A 17,941-nucleotide genomic window follows, 5' to 3' on the forward strand; every position below is an offset into this window, starting at 1 on the left:
TTCTGCCTCCTTCCCTTGGAGACTTGTACTCATTCTGCATGCTGACCTGAAATCCTACCCACTTTTAAAAAACTAATTTCCTCTCTATGAACTTAAAGTATCGGGCAAATATAAAATGCCAGTAAAAATACATAAAGACACTAGCAAAGTCCTAGTTGGGCTCTGGGACGTAGGAAACACAGGATCAATAAAATCATAAAAATGATGCTGACAGTAACAAGCTCCTGGAGGGCAGGGACTGTGTTTTTAAATGTTTGCATTCTGTAACATCAGAATGGTGCTTCGTACCTACTTGATAGTCATCTGTTAAGTGGAAAAAAAGATGATTTAAAAAGTGATAAGTAATTAACAAATAATTAAGATTTTTTTGAAAATTACACTTGAAAAGATACAGAAATTACCCAGGGACAAGTCCATTCTATTATGAGCACTTTCAAGATCAAAACTCTGTCGATTCCATCTTTGTATCTCCTACAACTTGTAAAGCCAACTTCTAGAATTCTTTGCTTGCTAGAGGTCTACTAATTTAAACGTGCCCTCACACACTTCAGACTGTACAATGTGCCAGGGCTCCATGTGAAGCATTTTTGGGGCTTTTATTGGAATTTGTTGAGCCCCGAGTTGAGCTATTTGAATATTTATGATGATAATCCTTTAAGTAATGGCAACCGACCATCTTGTTGATAAATTGATAAATAATTAACAAGTATTCTTCTGCACTGTCACTAGGTATCTTTATTTTTTAAACTTTTTTTAATTGAGTAATAGTCATTTTACAATATTGTGTCAAATTCCAATGTAGAGCACAATTTTCAAGTTATACATCAACATAAATATATTCATTGTCACATTTTTTTCACTGTGAGCTAGCAAAAGATCTTGTATACATTTCCCTGTGCTACAAAGTATAATCTTGTTTACCTATTCTGCATATGCCTGTCAGTATCTACAAATTTCAAACTCCCAGTCTGTCCCTTACCACCCCCTGCCCCTTTGACAACCACAAGTTTGTATTCTATGTCTATGAGTTTGTCACTGTTATTTAATTATTTATTTTTAGATTCCACATATAAGAGATCTCGTATGGTATCTTTCTCTTTCTGGCTTACTTCACCTAGAATGACACTCTCTAGGAACATCCATGTTGCTGCAAATGGCGTGATGTTGTCGGTTTTTGTGGCTGAATAAATTCCATTGTATAAATATTTCACTTCTTCTTTATCCAGTCATCTGTTGATGGACATTTAGACTGTTTCCATGTCTTGGCTATTGTAAATAGTGCTGCTATGAACATTGGGGTGCAGATGTAATTTTGAAGTAGGCTTCCTTCTGGATATATGCCCAGGAGTGGGATTCCTGGGTCATATGTTAAGTCTATTCCCAGTCTTTTGAGGAATCTCCACACTGTTTTCTACAGTGGCTTTCCTTGCTTCCCTCTCCCACTCTTAATGATTTAGATGTCTTCTTTTACAATTTTGTGTTTATTCTATTTGTAAATCATGGTAGTTATCACCTTTCCATTATGAATTTCCCATTTTTGTAGCATCTGGCTTCTTTTTTGTTTAGAGTAGACCTTTCAACATTCCTTTTAGCATGAGTTTAGTGTTGCTAAACTCTTTTAGTTCTTGCTTGTCTGTGAAGTTCTTTATCTCTCCTTCTATTCTATAGGATAGCCTTGCTGGATAGAGTATTCTAGGCTGCATCAATTTTTCATTCAGGACTTTGAATATATCTTGCCACTCCCTTCTGACCTGTAGTGTTTGTGTAGAGAAATCAGCTGAGAACCTTATGGGGGTTCCCTTGTAACACACTCCTTGTTTTTTTCTTACTGCCTTTAGGGTCATTTCTTTATCTTTGACTCTGGTCATCTTGATTATGGTATGTCTTGGTGTGGGCCTGTTTGGTTTCTTCCTGTTTGGGACCCTCTGAGCCTCCTGTACTTGGATATCTGATTCCTTCTATAGGTTTGGGAATTTTTCAGTCACGATTATTTCAAATACCTTTTCAAACCCCTTTGTCCTTTCTTCCATTTCTGGAACCCCTATTATGTGAAGACTGGCATGCTTTATATTATCACATAGATCCCTTATGCTATTTTCATTTGTTTTTATTTTTTTTATCTTGTAGCTGTTCTGATTGGGTGCTTTAGGTTGTCCTGTCTTCTAGTTCACATATTCATTCCTCTGCATTACCTAGTCTGCTTTGCATAGCCTTTAGGTCTGCTCTCATCTCAGTAAATTGGTTTACCAATTCTACTTGGCTCTTCTTTATAGCTTCTATTTCATTTTTGACATATTTTATATCTGTAAACACTATTTCTTTTAGTTCCTTCAGTACTTTGATCCCTTATGTTTTGAAATCTTGATCTAGTAGGCCATCAATATCTATTTCCTTGATCGTGCTTTCAGGGGATTTCTCTTGATCTTTTAATGGGGGGTAGTTCCTCTGCTTTTCATATTGCTCATATCTCTATGGCACTGTGTCTTAAGAAGTATCAGTTATCTAGTTCTTCTGGAGATTGTGTGCTCTTAATGATTTTATCAAGAGGTCTTAGTGTCTTTGCCCTGTTTTGAGAATTCAGCTTCATGTTTCCAGAGTTTCTCCATTGGCACCCTTGTGTGTGCTACTCCAAGAGACTGTCAGCTAGCCGATTGCACCCCCTCCCAACACTGGGTCAGGTGCTGAGCTATTACCCCGTGGGTGGGCAGATCACTCCCCCTCCTGATGCCGCCACAGTCAGACAATTCACTAAGGCAAGGCAAGTGGGCAGATTGTGCTCCCTCCCAGCACCGCCCTCTGCCGACACCAGTTGCTCTGCTGCTCTGTGCTGCTGCCTGCTCTGCCTCAGGTCAGCACTCCAAAGGCAGGCCTGTGGAAGACTGCAGAACAGCCCTGCCCAAGCTCTGGGCCAAATCTCAGCTCCTTGTTGGTCTTGGCAGTGGAAGTTTTCTGAGGTGCCAAGGCAGAAAGATCCTATCTACCTTGGAATGTAAACAAGTCTCAGTTCCCCCAGGAGGTTGCAGAGTCCCAGGTGTGGATTCAGGTCTCGGCCCCACCCCAACCAGGCGCTGCGCACAGAAGGAAATGGAGGCTGTGGCCACACCACGACTCTCTTCTTGTGGGAAGTGCCAGTAATGGCACCACAGGTCTGAGGACACAAAGGCTACAGTGCCCCTCTCCCCAGGGCACACCAGCCATGTTGCTTTGCTTTTTTCACAATTTATGAAGGACTGAGGTTGTTCTGCTCCATATCCCCTCCCAGCCACAGTGTGCAGCACCCTGCCGTCCCCCAGGGCTGCCTCAGTGCAGCTTCCCCAGTCCTCTGCCCACTTGGGTGGCCTGTCCCAACCCAGCTGCAGGCTCGTGTCTGGGGCTGTGTGTTGCGGGGACCCTTTGTGCCCGTTTAACTTAGTTCTGTCAGTCAAGGTGTGCTCAGGGCAGATCTGAGCTACAGAGGCTCCCTCTCCATCCAGTTGGCCTCTCCATTGGAGAAGGGGAGACCCAGTGAAAGAGCGCTATTCCTCTTTTGCTGCTCCCTCCCTGCGGGACTGGTCCCACACTGTTTTCCTTTTTCTTCTTTCTTTTTCCCTTTCCTCCTACCAGATTTTTGTTGTCTTTGTATTTTGAAGAGGGCGACTTTCTGTGGGAGTTCAGCAGGTTCTTTCGTTGGCTGAGTAGTTCCATAGATGTGAGTTTTGTTGTATTTGTGGGAGAGGGTGAGCTACAAGTATCATTCTATTCTGCCATCTTGCTTCTCTCTCTTCCTGTCACTAGGTATCTTTAAAAAACAAGCTCTCATGAGTGTGCTGTGTTTCCAAACAGTTCAGTACCGAGCAGTGTAAGTACCACTGCTCTTCATCTTCACAAATTTTGTGAAGGAAAATGGTATTTCATTTCTCTTTTAACTTAAATTCCTTTTCTGACCAGAGATGCTAAATATTTTCCCCTGTGTCCATTGGTCTCTTATTGATATGAAAAAAGGCACTTTGCCCAATTTCAAATTAGAGGGGATTTATTTTTGCTTGTTGATTTCAAAAGTTCTCAGTAAAAATGAAGATTTATTTTGTTTGATACAAATCCATTGGAAATATTTTAAAATCACGTCTTTTATTTTGCAAATTTTATATTCTGATCTACAGATGGTTTTGATTTTTTATGTTTGTATTCAACCTCCAGGATTCTTTTTTTTTTTTTGAAGACTTTCTTAAGAATGTCTTGGTGAGCATAATGAAATGTAAAAGTAGGAATTTGTGTTTTACTCTGGTACTTTTCTCACTTTGTAAATTTCAAATTTATAATCTACACTCCATCTGAAACTTATTTTTGTGAGATAAAAATTTAGCTACTTTTCTCTAAATAGATTAATTCTCCACAGTTTATGAATAATTTATGTTTTCCTTCTTATATGAAATGTCATCAGTAACAAGTTCTAAAATCTAACATATATTTGCATGTTTGGGCATTTTCTCTTCCATTCATTTATCTGTCTTTTCAGTTGTTAGTAAATGAATAATTTGTGTATAGCTTTTATTATGTTGAGATATGTTCCCTCCATATCTACTTTGGTGAGAGTTTTTATCATAAATGGGTGTTGAATTTTATCAAATGATTTTTCTGCATCTATTGAGATGATTATGAGGTTTTTGTCCTTTCTCTTGTTGCTGTGATGTATTCCATTGATTTATTTGCTTATGTTGAACCACCCTTGAGTCCCTGGGGTGAACCTCACTTGGTCATGTTGTATAATCTTTTTATGTGCTGTTGGATTCTATTCACAAATATTTTGGTGAGGATTTTGGCATCTATGTTCATCAGTGATATTGGCCTATAATTCTCTTTTTGGGTAGTGTATTTGCCTGGTTTTGGTATCAGGGTGATGGTGGCTTCATAGAATGAGTTTGGGAGTATTCACTCCTTTTCAATCTTCTGGAAGACTTTAAGAAGGAGTGGTATGAATTCTTCTTTGTATTTGGTAGAACTCCCCAGTGAAGCCATCCGGCCCTGGACTTTTATTTGTATGGAGGCTTTTTATTCCTATTTCGATTTCATTTGTAGTGATCAGTTTGTTCAAGTGGTCAGTTTCTTCTTGATTCAGTCTTGGTGGACAGTATGTTTCCAGAAACTTGTCTATCTCCTCTAAGTTATCCACTATGGTTCCATAGAGTTTTTCATAATATTCTCATATGATATTTTATATTTTTATTTTATTTGTTGTAATTTCTTCATTTTCCTTTCTTATTTTGGTAATTTGTGCTCTCTCTTCTTTCTTCTTTTTGAGTTTGGTCAGAGGTTTGTCGATTTTATATATTTTTTAAAAAAACCAGCTTTTGGTTTGCTTTTTTCTGTTTTTTAATCTCTATTTGTTTTATTTCCTCCCTGATCTTTATAATTTCCTTCCTTCTGCTGCCTTTTGGGTCTTTTTGTTCTTCTTTTTCTAGTTCCTTCAGCTGGTGGTTAAATTGTTTATTTGAAATTGTTCTTTTATGAGGAAGGCTTGTATCAATATAAGCTTCCCTCTTAGCACTGCTTTTGCTGTGTCCCATAAATTTTGTGTGGTTGTGCTGTCATTGTCATTTGTCTCAAGGTATTTCTTTATTTCAGCTTTGAATTCCTCATTGACCCATTGGTTTTTTAATAGCATATTGTTTAATCTCCATGCTTTCCTTTTGTTCCCCTTTGTTTCTCTGTTGTTGATATCTAGCCTCATGGCCTTGTGGTCAGTAAAGATGCTTGAGATAATTTCTATATTCTTAAAATTTTTGAGGTTTCTTTTGTGCCCAAGTACATGATCAATCCTAGAAAATGTTCCATGTAAACTTGAAAAGAATGCATATCCTATTTTGGGGGGTGTAATGCTCTGAAAATATCCACCACATCTAATATTTCTGTTGTATTATTTAATTTCTGTTTTGCCTTATTTATTTTCAGTCTGGAAGATCTCCCTAGTGATGTTAATACGGTCTTTAAATCTCCAACAATGATTGTATTCCCATCAATATCCCCCTTTATCTGTTTTAGTAATTGTTTTATGTATTTAGGTGCTCCTATATTGGGTGCATAGATATTAACAAGTGTAATATCCTCACCTTGTATTACTCTTCTAATCATTATAAAATGTCTTTCTTTATCTTTCTTTATGGCCTTTGTTTTAAAGTCTATTTTGTCTGAAGTCAGTACTGCTACAACTGCATTTTTGGCTTTTCAATTTGCATAGGCTATTCTTTTCCATCCTTTCTCTCTCAATCTATATGTGTCCTTCTCCCTAATGTGGGTCTAGGGATGCTTCATATAGTAGGTTCTTGCTTTATTACCCACTCTGCCACTCTGTCTTTTGACTGGAGCATTTAGAAAAGCTATATATGGCAAACCTACAGCTAGCATACTACTCAATGGTGAAAAACTCAAAACATTGCCACTAAAAGCTGGGACAAGACAAGGGTGCCCACTATCACCACTCCCCTTCAACATATTCTTGGAAGTCTTAGCCACAGCAATCAGGAAACAGAGAGAAATCAAATGCATCCAAATTGGAAAAGAAGAGGTAAAAGTGTCAGTATATGCTGATGACATATTTCTGTATATAGAAAACCATAATAGGTGCACACAAAAACTACTAGAGCTGATTGAGGAATTCAGAAAGGTAGCAGGTTACAAGAATAACGTTCAAAAATCCGTTGTATTTCTTTTCACGAATGAATTAAAAGAAAAAGGAAGTAAAGAAACAATCCCCTTTAAAATAGCACCCAAATTAATAAAATATGTGGGAATAAATCTAACCAAGGTGGTGAAAGTATTGTACACAAAACTATAAGTCACTGATGAAAGCAATCAAAGAAGAATTTAGAAAATGGAAAGATATCCCATGCTTACTGGATTGGAAGAATCAATATTCTTAAAATGGTCACACAGCCCAAGGCAATCTACAGATTTAATGCAATCCCTATCCAATTACCATAGACATGTTTCACAGAACTAGAACAAATCATAATCAAATTTATATGGAACAATCAAAGACCTAGAAATGCCAAAGCATTGCTGAAGAGAAAGGAAGAGGCTGGAGGAATAACTCTCTCAGACTTCAGATGATACTATAGAGCTACAGTCATCTAGACAGCATGGTATTGGTACAAAAACAGACATTTAGACCAATGGAACAGAATAGAGAGCCCAGAAATGAATCCATAAACTTTTGGTCAACTCATCTTTGACAAAGGAGGCAAGAATATACAATGGAACAAAGACAGTCTCTTCAGCAAATGGTGTTGGGAATACTGGGCAGCAGCATGTAAAGCATTGAAACTAGAACACTCCCTTATACCATACACAAAAATCAAGTCAAAATGGATCAAGGACTTAAAACAAAACAAGATAAAATTAGCCTCATAGAAGAAAATATAGGCAAAACATTTCCTGACATACATCTGAAAATGTTCTTGAGAACAGTGTACTAAAGCAATAGAAATAAAAGCAAGAGTGAAAAAGGGGACCTAATGAAACTTTCATGCTTCTTTACAGCAAAGGAAACCATAAGGAAAACTAAAAGGCAACCTACAGAATAGGAGAAAATTGTTGCAAGTGAAACCGACAAAGGCTTGATCACCAGAATATATAAGCAGCTCAGACGACTTAATAAGAAACAATGAAACAGCCCAAACCAAAAATAGGCGAAAGAACTAAAGCAATTTTCCAAGGAAGACATACAATGATCGATAAGAATATGAAAAAAATGCTCAATATCACTAATTATCAGACAAATGCAAATCAAAACTATAATGAGGTATCAACTAACACGTCAGAATGGCCATCATTCAAAAATCCACAAATGACAAATGCTGGAGAAGCTGTGGAGAAAGGGGAACCCTCCTAAACCGTTGGTGGGAATGCAGTTTGGTGCAGCCACTGTGGAATATAGTATGAAGATTCTTCAAAACACTAGGAATAGACTTACCATATGACCCATTAATCCCACTCCTGGACATATATCCAGAAAGAAGCCTACTTCAGTGTGACACCTGCACCCCAATATTCATAGCAGCACTATTTACAATAGCCAAGACATGGAGATACCCTTAATGTCCATCGACTGATGAGTGTATAAAGGATATTTGATACATTTATACAATGAATACTACTCCATCATAAAAACCAACAAGATAATGCCATTTGAACCAACATGGATGGTCCTGGAGAATGTCATTCTAAGTGAAGTAAGCCAGAAAGAGAAAGAAAAATACCATACGAGGTCACTCATATGTGGACTCTAAAAATAAATAAATAAATAAATAAATAATAACAAACAAAGCATAACTACGAAACAGAAATAGACTCATAGACATAGATTGCAAACTTGTGGTTGCCAAGGCGATGGAGGGTGGGAAGGGATAGATCAGATTTCAAAATTGTAGAATAGATAAAAAAGATTATACTGCATAGCAGAGGGAAATATATACTATATCTTATGGTAGCTCACAGAGGAAAAAATGTGACAATGAATATTTATATTTTCATGTATAAGTGAAAAATTGTGCTCTACACTGGAATTTGACACACTATAAGCTGATTATAAATTAATAAAAAATGTTTTAAAAAAAACAGTTCATACATTTTAATAACAAAACCAAATACAACTCAATCCAAAAATGGTCAAAAGACCTAAGCAAGCTTTTCCTGTGTGAAGACATATGAATGGCCAATAGATGTATGAAAATTGTTCAATATTCCTAATTGTCAGAAAAATGCAAATCAAAACTACAATGATGTATCACCTCACAGCAGTCAGAATAGCCATCATTCAAAAGTCCACAAATGATAAATGCTGGAGAGAATGTGGAGAAAAAGAACCCTCATACATTACTGTTGGGAATGTAGTTTGTTTTCACCATGATGGAAAAAAGTATGGAGATTTCTCAGAAAACTAAAAACAACCCTACTTCTGGGAATATATCTGGAGGGAACTGTAATGGAAAAAGATACATGCACCCTAATGTTCAAAGCAGCACTGTATACAATTGCTAAGACATTGAAGCAACCTAAATGTCCATCAACAAAATAATGGATAAAGAAGTTGTGGTATATTTATACAATGGAATATTACTCAGGCATAGAAAAGAATAAAATAATACCATTTGCTGCAACATGGATGCACCTATAGATTGCCATTCTAAGTGAAGTAAGCCAGAAAGAGAAAGAAAAATACCATATGATAACACAAATATGTGGAATTTAAAAAGAAAAGGAAAAAAGAAAACACCATTAGCTCATCTACAAAACAGAAACAGACTCTCCGACTTAGTAAACAAATTTTTGGTTGTAGGGAAAGGGTGATGGAGGGAATAAATTTGGTCATTTGCTATTTACAGATGTTAGCCACTATATATAAAAATAAATTTTTTAAAAAGTTTCTTTTGTATAGCACAGGGAACTATGCTCAATATGTTGTAATAACCCTCGAAGGAAAAAAAATACTAAAGTGAATATATTTATGTATATGCAAGACTGGGACATCATGCTGTACACCAGAAATTGGCACATTGTAATTGACTGTACTTCAATAAAAAAAATTAAGACCGTTAAAACTGACAAATGAATACAACAGAGGCTCAATAAGCTCATTGGATTACAAACATAAGAAAAACAATAATAGAAAGAATTACCCTTCTACACTAATTATAATAAAATCATAGAAAATAAAGGGGAAAAAAGACAAAGAAACAACCTGAAAATCATCAGGAAGGGATACAAAGCGGAAAGAGAGAAAAAAGATTGCATCAAAGAAGAAAAAATTAAATTGGTATCTAATTTCACACATGTATCTCAGCTTTGATGTGCTGAAAGGATATAATGATGATTGCATATGAAATATTGCTTGGGAAAAAAAGAGAAAATGAAAACACTTAAAGGAGCACAAAAACAGGCTTTTCATTAACATATCAAACTAAAGAATAATAATGAAGAATATTTATTTAAAAAGGGGAAAATCCTGGATAACAAGAAGGAGAAGCAGAAACATACTAGAAATAACAAAATTAATAAATCTGTGGATAGCACCAAATAAATAAAAATATATAAAGCAATGGCAATAAGTGATAGGTATAATATAATTTATAATATATATTTATTTACATAAATTATATATATATACTAGTTTGTTGTATATATATGTATATATAACTTAAAAACACAATAACCTGGAATTCAGCAGGTGGTACATGGGGTTCTTGATCTCTCTTGGAAGAAGCTATAATTACATATGTCAAAAAACACTACATTTAATGATGAATTGGAGAATATTTTCCCACTGTTGATTGGCAAAAATATTGCTTACTGTCACTGTTGTTACTATTCAGTGATAGACTGGAGGTCTTACATAATGCAGAGAAAATTCTGCATTCATATATATATATCAGTATGTAAAAAAAAAGTAAGATTTAAAACCCAGAAATAATGATACTAACATCTGCAGATGACACAATTGTTATACAGAAAATTCAAAAAGAAACTAAAGATAAATGATGAGAATTAACAAATCAGCTTTTTATTAAAGCTGCTTGATTGAAGGTCTTCATATCCAATAAATTTTATTTCTATACACCATCAAGAAGCAGAAAGATAATTTTAACAATTTAATTTCAAAAGCATCAAAAATACCAAATATCAAGAGAAAACTGTTAAAAAATGCAATATTTGTAGATAGAAAATTATGAAATATTGCTAAGAGAAATTAAAGAATAGATGAACAAATGGATAAACATATGAAGTTCATGAATTGAAAAGAAAATTTAATATGACAATTCTCCACAGACTGATATGTAATTCAATTCCAGTGTTTTAGGGGAATATGTCAAGTGAATTATATTATGTTTATGAATATTCAGAAAATGAAGACTATTCAAGACACACTTGGAAACGAATAAGGTAGCAGGACTTCAGCTAGCTTAATAAGTCTCATAATAAAACTACAATAATCAAAATATTATGGTCTTCATGCAAGAATGAACAAATACACTAGTGGAATAAAACACAATATAAAAATACACCATGTAAAGAGAGAAATAACAACTAATACTAAAGAAAAAAGGAAAAGAAAAAATACACCATGTGCTCCTGAATATTACCTTTGTGACACAGAAGGCATTGCACAGGCATGGGATAATGAAGTCTTTTTAAATAAATCCTATTGGGATACTTGGATTGGCATAAAGGCAAAAAATATAAAAATAATTTCTTTTTTTAACTTTTTGAATTGATTCATAATCATTTTAAAATGTTCTGTCATATTCCAATGTAGAGCACAATTTTTCAGTTATACATGAGCACGTATTTATTCATTGTCATATTTTTTCCTCTGTGAGCAACCATAAGATCTTGTATATATTTCCCTGTGCTATGAAGTATAATCTTGTTTATCTATTCTACAATTTTAAAATCCCAGTCTATGTCTTCCCAACGCCCGCCTCCTTGGCAATCACAAGTTTCTATTCTATGTCTGTGACTCTATTTCTCTTTTGTATTTCTCTTTTGTTTGTTTGTTTGTTTGTTTTTAGATTCCACATATGAGTGATGTCATATGATATTTTTCTTTCTCTTTCTGGCTTACTTCACTTAGAATGACATTCTCCAGGAGCATCCACGTTTCTACAAACAGCGTTATGTTGTCTGTTTTTATGGCTGAGGAGTATTCCATTGTAAAAATATACCAGCTCTTCTTTATCCAGTCATCCATTGATGGATATTTAGGCTGTTTCCATGTCTTAGCTATAGTAAACAGTGCTGCTATGAACATCGGGTGCAGGTGTCATTTTCAAGTAGGTTACCTACTAGATATATGCCCAGGAGTGGGATTCCTGGGTCATATGGTAAGTCTATTCCTAGTCTTTTGAGGAATCTCCACACTGATTCCCACAGCGGCTGCACTAAACTTCATTCCCACCAGCAGTGAAGGAGGGTTCCCTTTTCTCCACAGACCCTCCAGCATTTGTCATTTGTGGATTTTTGCATGATGGCCATTCTGCCTGGTGTGAGGTGATACCTCATTGTAGTTTTGATTTGCATTTCTCTGATAATTAGTGATATTGAGCATTTTTTCATGTGCCTATTGATCATTTGTGTTTCTTCCTTGGAGAATTGCCGCTTTAGGTCTTTTGCACATTTTTGTACTGGGTTTTTAATTTTTTTCTTATTAAGCCGTCTGAGCTGCTTATATATTCTGGAGATCAAGCCTTTGTTCGTTTCATTTGCAAAAATTTTCTCCCATTCCGTAGGTTGTCTTTTTGTTTTACTTATGGTTTCCTTTGCTGTAAAGAACCTTTTTAAGTTTCATTAGGTCCCATTTGCTAATTCCTGCTTTTATTTCTATTGCTTGAGTACACTGTTCTAGGAGAACATTTTTGAGATGTATGCAAGATAATGTTTTGCCTATATTTTCTTCTAGGAGGTTTATTGTGTCTTGTCATATGTTTAAGTCTTTGATCCATTTTCAGTTATTTTTTCTGTGTGGCGTAAGAGAGTGTTCTTGCTTTATTGCTTTATGTGCTGCTGTCCAGTTTTCCCAACACAATTTGCTGAAGAGACTGTCTTTATTCCATCATATATTTTTGCCTCCTTTGTCAAAGATTAGTTGACCAAAAGTTTGTGGGTTCATTTCTGGGCTCTATATTCTGTTCCATTTGTCTATATGTCTGTTTTTGTACCAATACCATGCTGTCTTGATGACTATAGCTCTATAGCATCATCTGAAGTCTGGGAGAGTTACTCCTCCAGCCTCTTTCTTTCTCTTCAGTAATGCTTTGGCAATTCTAGGTCTTTGATGGTTCCATATAAATTTGATTATGATTTGTTCTAGTTCTGTGAAATATGTCCTCGGTAATTGGAAAGGAATTGCATTAAATTTGTAGATCGCCTTGGGCAGTGTGACCATTTATCAATATTGATTCTTCCAATCCAAGAGCATGGGATATCTCCACTTTTTAAAGTCTTCTTTAATTTCTTTCATCAATTGTTTATAGTTTTCTGTGTATAATTCTTTCACCTCTTTGTTTAGATTTATTTCTAGGAATTTTATTACTTTGGGTGCTATTATAAAGGGGATTGTTCCTTTATTTTCTTTTTCTGTTGATTCATTGTTAGTGTAAAGAAATGCAACTGATTTTTGAACGTTAATCTTGTAACCTACTACCTTGCTGAATTCTTCAATCAGCTCTAGTAGTTTTTTTGTGCACCTTTTATGGTTTTCTTTATATAGTAACATGTCGTGAAGATATGGTGACACTTTTACCTCTTCTTTTCCAATTTGGATCCCTTTGATTTCTCTCTCTTGCCTTATTGCTGTGGCTAGGACATCCAAGGCTATGTTGAATAGGAGTGGTAATACTGGGCATTCTTGTCTTATCCCACGTTTTAGTAGGAAGCTTTTGGGTTTTTCTCCGTTGACTACTAGGCTGGCTGCAGGTTTGTTATGTGTAGGTTTTATGATGTTGAGATATGTTCCCTGTATACCCACTTTGGTGCGAGTTTTTATAATAAATGGGTGTTGAATTTTATCAAATGCTTTTTCTGCATGTATTGAGGTGATCATGTGGTTTTTGTCCTTTCTCTTGTTGATGTGATATATTCCATTGATTGACTTGTGTATGTTGAACCACCCTTGTGTCCCTGGGATGAACCCCACTTGATCATGATGTATACATTTTTTATGTGTTGTTAGAATCTATTCACAAATATTTTGGTGACGATTTTGGCATCTATGTTCATCAGTGATATTGGCCTATAATTCTCTTTTTGGGTAGTGTGTTTTCCTGGTTTTGGTATCAGGGTGATGGTGGCTTCATAGAATGAGTTTGGGAGTATTCCCTCCTTTTCAAACTTCTGGAAGACTTTAAGAAGGACTGGTATGAATTCTTCTTTGTATGTTTGGTAGAATTCCCTGGTGAAGCCGTGCGGTCCTGGACTTTTATTTGTAGGCAGGATTTTTATTGATATTTCAGTTTCATTTGTAGTGATTGGTTTGTTCAAGTCATCAGTTTCTTCTTGATTCAGTCTTGGTGGACAGTATGTTTCCAGAAACTTGTCCATCTCCTCTAGGTTATACAGTTTGGTTCCATATAGATTTTCATAATATTCTGGTAGGATATTCTGTATTTCTATTTTATTGTTGTAATTTCTCCATTTTCCTTTCTTATTTTGGTAATTTGTGCTCTCTCTTCTTTCTTCATTGTGAGTTTGATTAGACATTTGTCGATTTTATTTGCTTTTTCAAAAAACCAGCTTTTGGTTTGATTGATTTTTCTATGTTTTTTAGTCTCTATTTTATTTATTTCCTCCCTGGTCTTTGTAATTTCCTTCCTTCTGCTGTCTTTTGGGACTTTTTGTTCTTCTTTTTCTAGTTCCTTTAGCTGGCAGGTTAAATTGTTTATTTGGGATGGTTTTCCTTTTTTGAGGTAGGCTTCTATCACTATAAACTTCCCTCTTAGCACTGCCATTGCTGTGTCCCATAAATTTTGTGTGGTTGTGCTTTCAGTGTCATTTGTCTCAAGGTATTTTTTAATTTCAGCCTTGCTTTCCTCATTGACCCATTGGTTTTTTAATAGCATATTGTTTAATCTCCATGCTTTCCTTTTGTTCTCATTTGTTTCTATGTTGTTGGTATCTAGTTTCATGGCCATGTGGTCAGTAAAGATGCTTGAGATAATTTCTATCTTCTTAAAATTGTTGAGGATTCTTTTGTGCCCAAATACATGATCAATCCTAGAAAACGTTCCATGTACACTTGTAAAGAATGCATATCCTATTTTTGCGGGTTGTAATGCTCTGGAAATATCCAACAAATGTAACTATTCTATTGTATTATTTAGTTTCTCTGTTGCCTTATTTATTTTCTGTCTGGACGATCCGCCTAGTGATGTTAATGTGGTGTTAAAATCTCCAACTATGATTGTATTCCCATCAATAACCCCCTTTATCTGTTTTAGTAATTGTTTCATGTATTTAGGTACTACTATATAGGTTGCCTGTATCTTAATGAATGTAATATACTCATCTTGTATTACTCTTCTAATCATTGTAAAATGTCCTTTCTTATCTTTCTTTATGGCCTTTGTTTTAAAGTCTATTTTGTCTGAAATCACTACTGCAAAACCTTTTTTTTTGGCTTTTCCATTTTCCATTCTTTCACTCTCAATCTATATGTGTCCTTCTCCCTACAGTGTGTCTCTTGTATGCAGCATATTGAAGGTTCTTGCTTTATTAGCCAGTCTTCCACTCTATGTCTTTTGACTGGAGCATTTAGTCTATTAACACTTACAATAATTTATGATAGATGTGTGTTTATTGCCATTTTGAACTTATCTTTGCAGTTGCATTTGTATTTCCTCTTTGTTCCTTTCTTGTTTCTTTTGTGGTTTGGTAATTTTCCTTTGTATTATCATGGATTTGATTTAGTTTTTGTTACTCCTTTGTAAGTTTTTGACTTGTGGTTACCCTTTTCTGTAAGTCTGTTAGCCCATTAATTTATCTCGAACCCATCCTACTAAAAAGAAATATTTTTTAAAAAAGTAAGAAAATATTCTATATTTTCTTGATTCCCTCTCCCAGCCTCTAATGTTTTTGATGTCTTCTTTTACAATTTCATGTTTGTTTTATTTGTAATTCATGAGTTATCACCTTTCCATTTGTGAGTTTCTCATTTCTGTAGCATTCTGCTCCTTTTCTATGTAGAATAGCCCTTTCAATATTTCTTTTAGCATGGGTTCAGTGTTGTTAAACTCTTGTAGATTTTTCTTGTCTGTGAAATATTTTATTTCTCCTTCTATCCTAAAGGATAGCCTTGCTGGATGAATTATTCTAGGCAGCATCTTTTTTCATTCAGGACTTTGAATATATCTTGACATTCCCTTCTGGCCTGTAGTGTTTGTGTACAGAAATCAGCTGAGAGCCTTATGGGGGTTCCCTTGTAACTCACCGTTTGCTTTTCTCTTGATGCCTTTAGGATCATTTCTTTATCCTTGACTCTGGCCATCTTGATTATGATATGTGTTGGTGTGTGTCTGTTTAGGTTCTTCCTGTTTGGGACCCTCTGAGCCTCCTGTACTTGGATATCTGATTCCTTCTTTAAGTTTGGGAAGTTTTCACTCATGATTTCTTCAAAAACCTTTTCAATCCCCTTTGATCTTTCTTCCCCTTCTGGGACCGCTATTATGCGAAGATTTGCACAATTTATATTATCCCATATGTCCTGTATGTTGCTTTCATTTGTTATTTGTTTGTTTGTTTATCTTGCAGTTGTTCTGAATGAGTGCTTTTGGTTGTCCTGTCTTCTAGGTTACTGATTCGTTCCTCTGCATTATCTTGTCTGCTTTGCACAGCCTTTAGATCTGTTCTCATCTCAGCCAATGAGTTTACCAATTGTACTTGGCTCTTCTATATATTTTCAATTTCATTTTTAACATATTTTGTATATCTAAACACTATCTCTGTTAGTTTCTTCAATACATTGTTCACCTCTTTTTTGAAATCTTGGTCTAGTTGGCTATCAATGTCTATTTCATTGATCACTGTTTCAGGGAACTTCTTTTGTTCTTTTAATTGGGAATGGTTTCTCTGCTTCTTCATCTTGTTCATACCACTGTGTCACTGTGGCTTATGGAGTATCAGTTATCTATTGTGGGTCTCAAAGTAGTTTATTTATTTATCTTTCTAATGCCTATGTAGGAATAAAACTTAAAGTGAGAGTGAGAGAAAGAGAAATTTATAAGAAGGGAGGAATAAAGGTTTGAAAACAGTGTATAATCAATTATAGAATTGCAATTTGAATCAGACTAACATTTGAGTTGAGACGTCTTTTTTAAAAACCTTAAAAAAAAGAAAAGACATCTATAAACGATATTTGAAACCTATTTATACTCAATAACAGGAGATCAAAACCAAAAGAAATGAAAATGAAATCTGGTGGATTGTATTTTTAAGAATAATAATATAACTACTTTAAAAGAAAAATTTTAAATGAATTAAAACTATAAGCATATACAATTGTTTAGAAAGTAGAAATTAAAAAGGTAACAGAAATTAGAGAAGCTAAAGAAGATAAATAAAGAGGAAATTTTAAGAGAAGGAAGGAATAAATTGTTTGAAAACCGTGTATATTCAATTATAGAAGAGTAATTTGAATCAGACTAGCATTGGAGTTGAGACATCTTCTCAAAAACCCTTAACAAAAAGGAAAAAAAATGAATAAATGATATTTGAAACCTATTTATAATCAATAACAGGAGATCAAACCCAAAAGAAGGGAAAATGTAATCAGGTGGATTTTTTAAAAAATAATAACTACTTTAATAGAATAATTTAAAAAGAATTAAAACTAGAAGCATATGCAATTGTATAGAAAGTAGAAATTAAAAAGGTAGTAAAATATAATGGATAAAAAATATGATAAATAGAGAATTTTGAAAAGGGGGAGAATAAAAAGTTTGAAAATAATGTGTAATGAATAATTGAAGAGTAAGTTGAAGCAGAATAGCAATCGGGTTGAGATGTCTCTTAAAAAGGTTTAAAATAAGAGAGAAGAGGAAAAAATGTGTTTGAAACCCGTGTGTAATCAACAACAGGAGATCAAATCCAAGAGAGAGAAAAATGACATGACGTGGACTTTTTAAAATAATACTATTATTTTAAAAGAAAAATTTTAAAGGGATTAAAACTTGGAGGATAGATAATTGTTGAAAAAGTAAAAATTGAAAAGGTAATAGAAAATACGACATGTTAAAACAGGTTTAACAAAAAGTGAGGGTCAGGGGTGTTCTCCTGGAGACGATGTGCTCTTAATGAGAAGCCTTTGTGTCTTTGCCCTGTTTCGTGAGCTCTGCTTGCTGTTTCCAAAGGCCCTTCATTTGTGCCCTCGTCTGTGCTGATCCTAGTGCCTGTCAGGAAGCCGATCTCGCCCCCTCCT

This window comes from Camelus bactrianus, chromosome 17 (assembly GCF_048773025.1).
Source record: "Camelus bactrianus isolate YW-2024 breed Bactrian camel chromosome 17, ASM4877302v1, whole genome shotgun sequence".
In the NCBI taxonomy this organism is placed as follows: Eukaryota; Metazoa; Chordata; class Mammalia; order Artiodactyla; family Camelidae; genus Camelus; species Camelus bactrianus.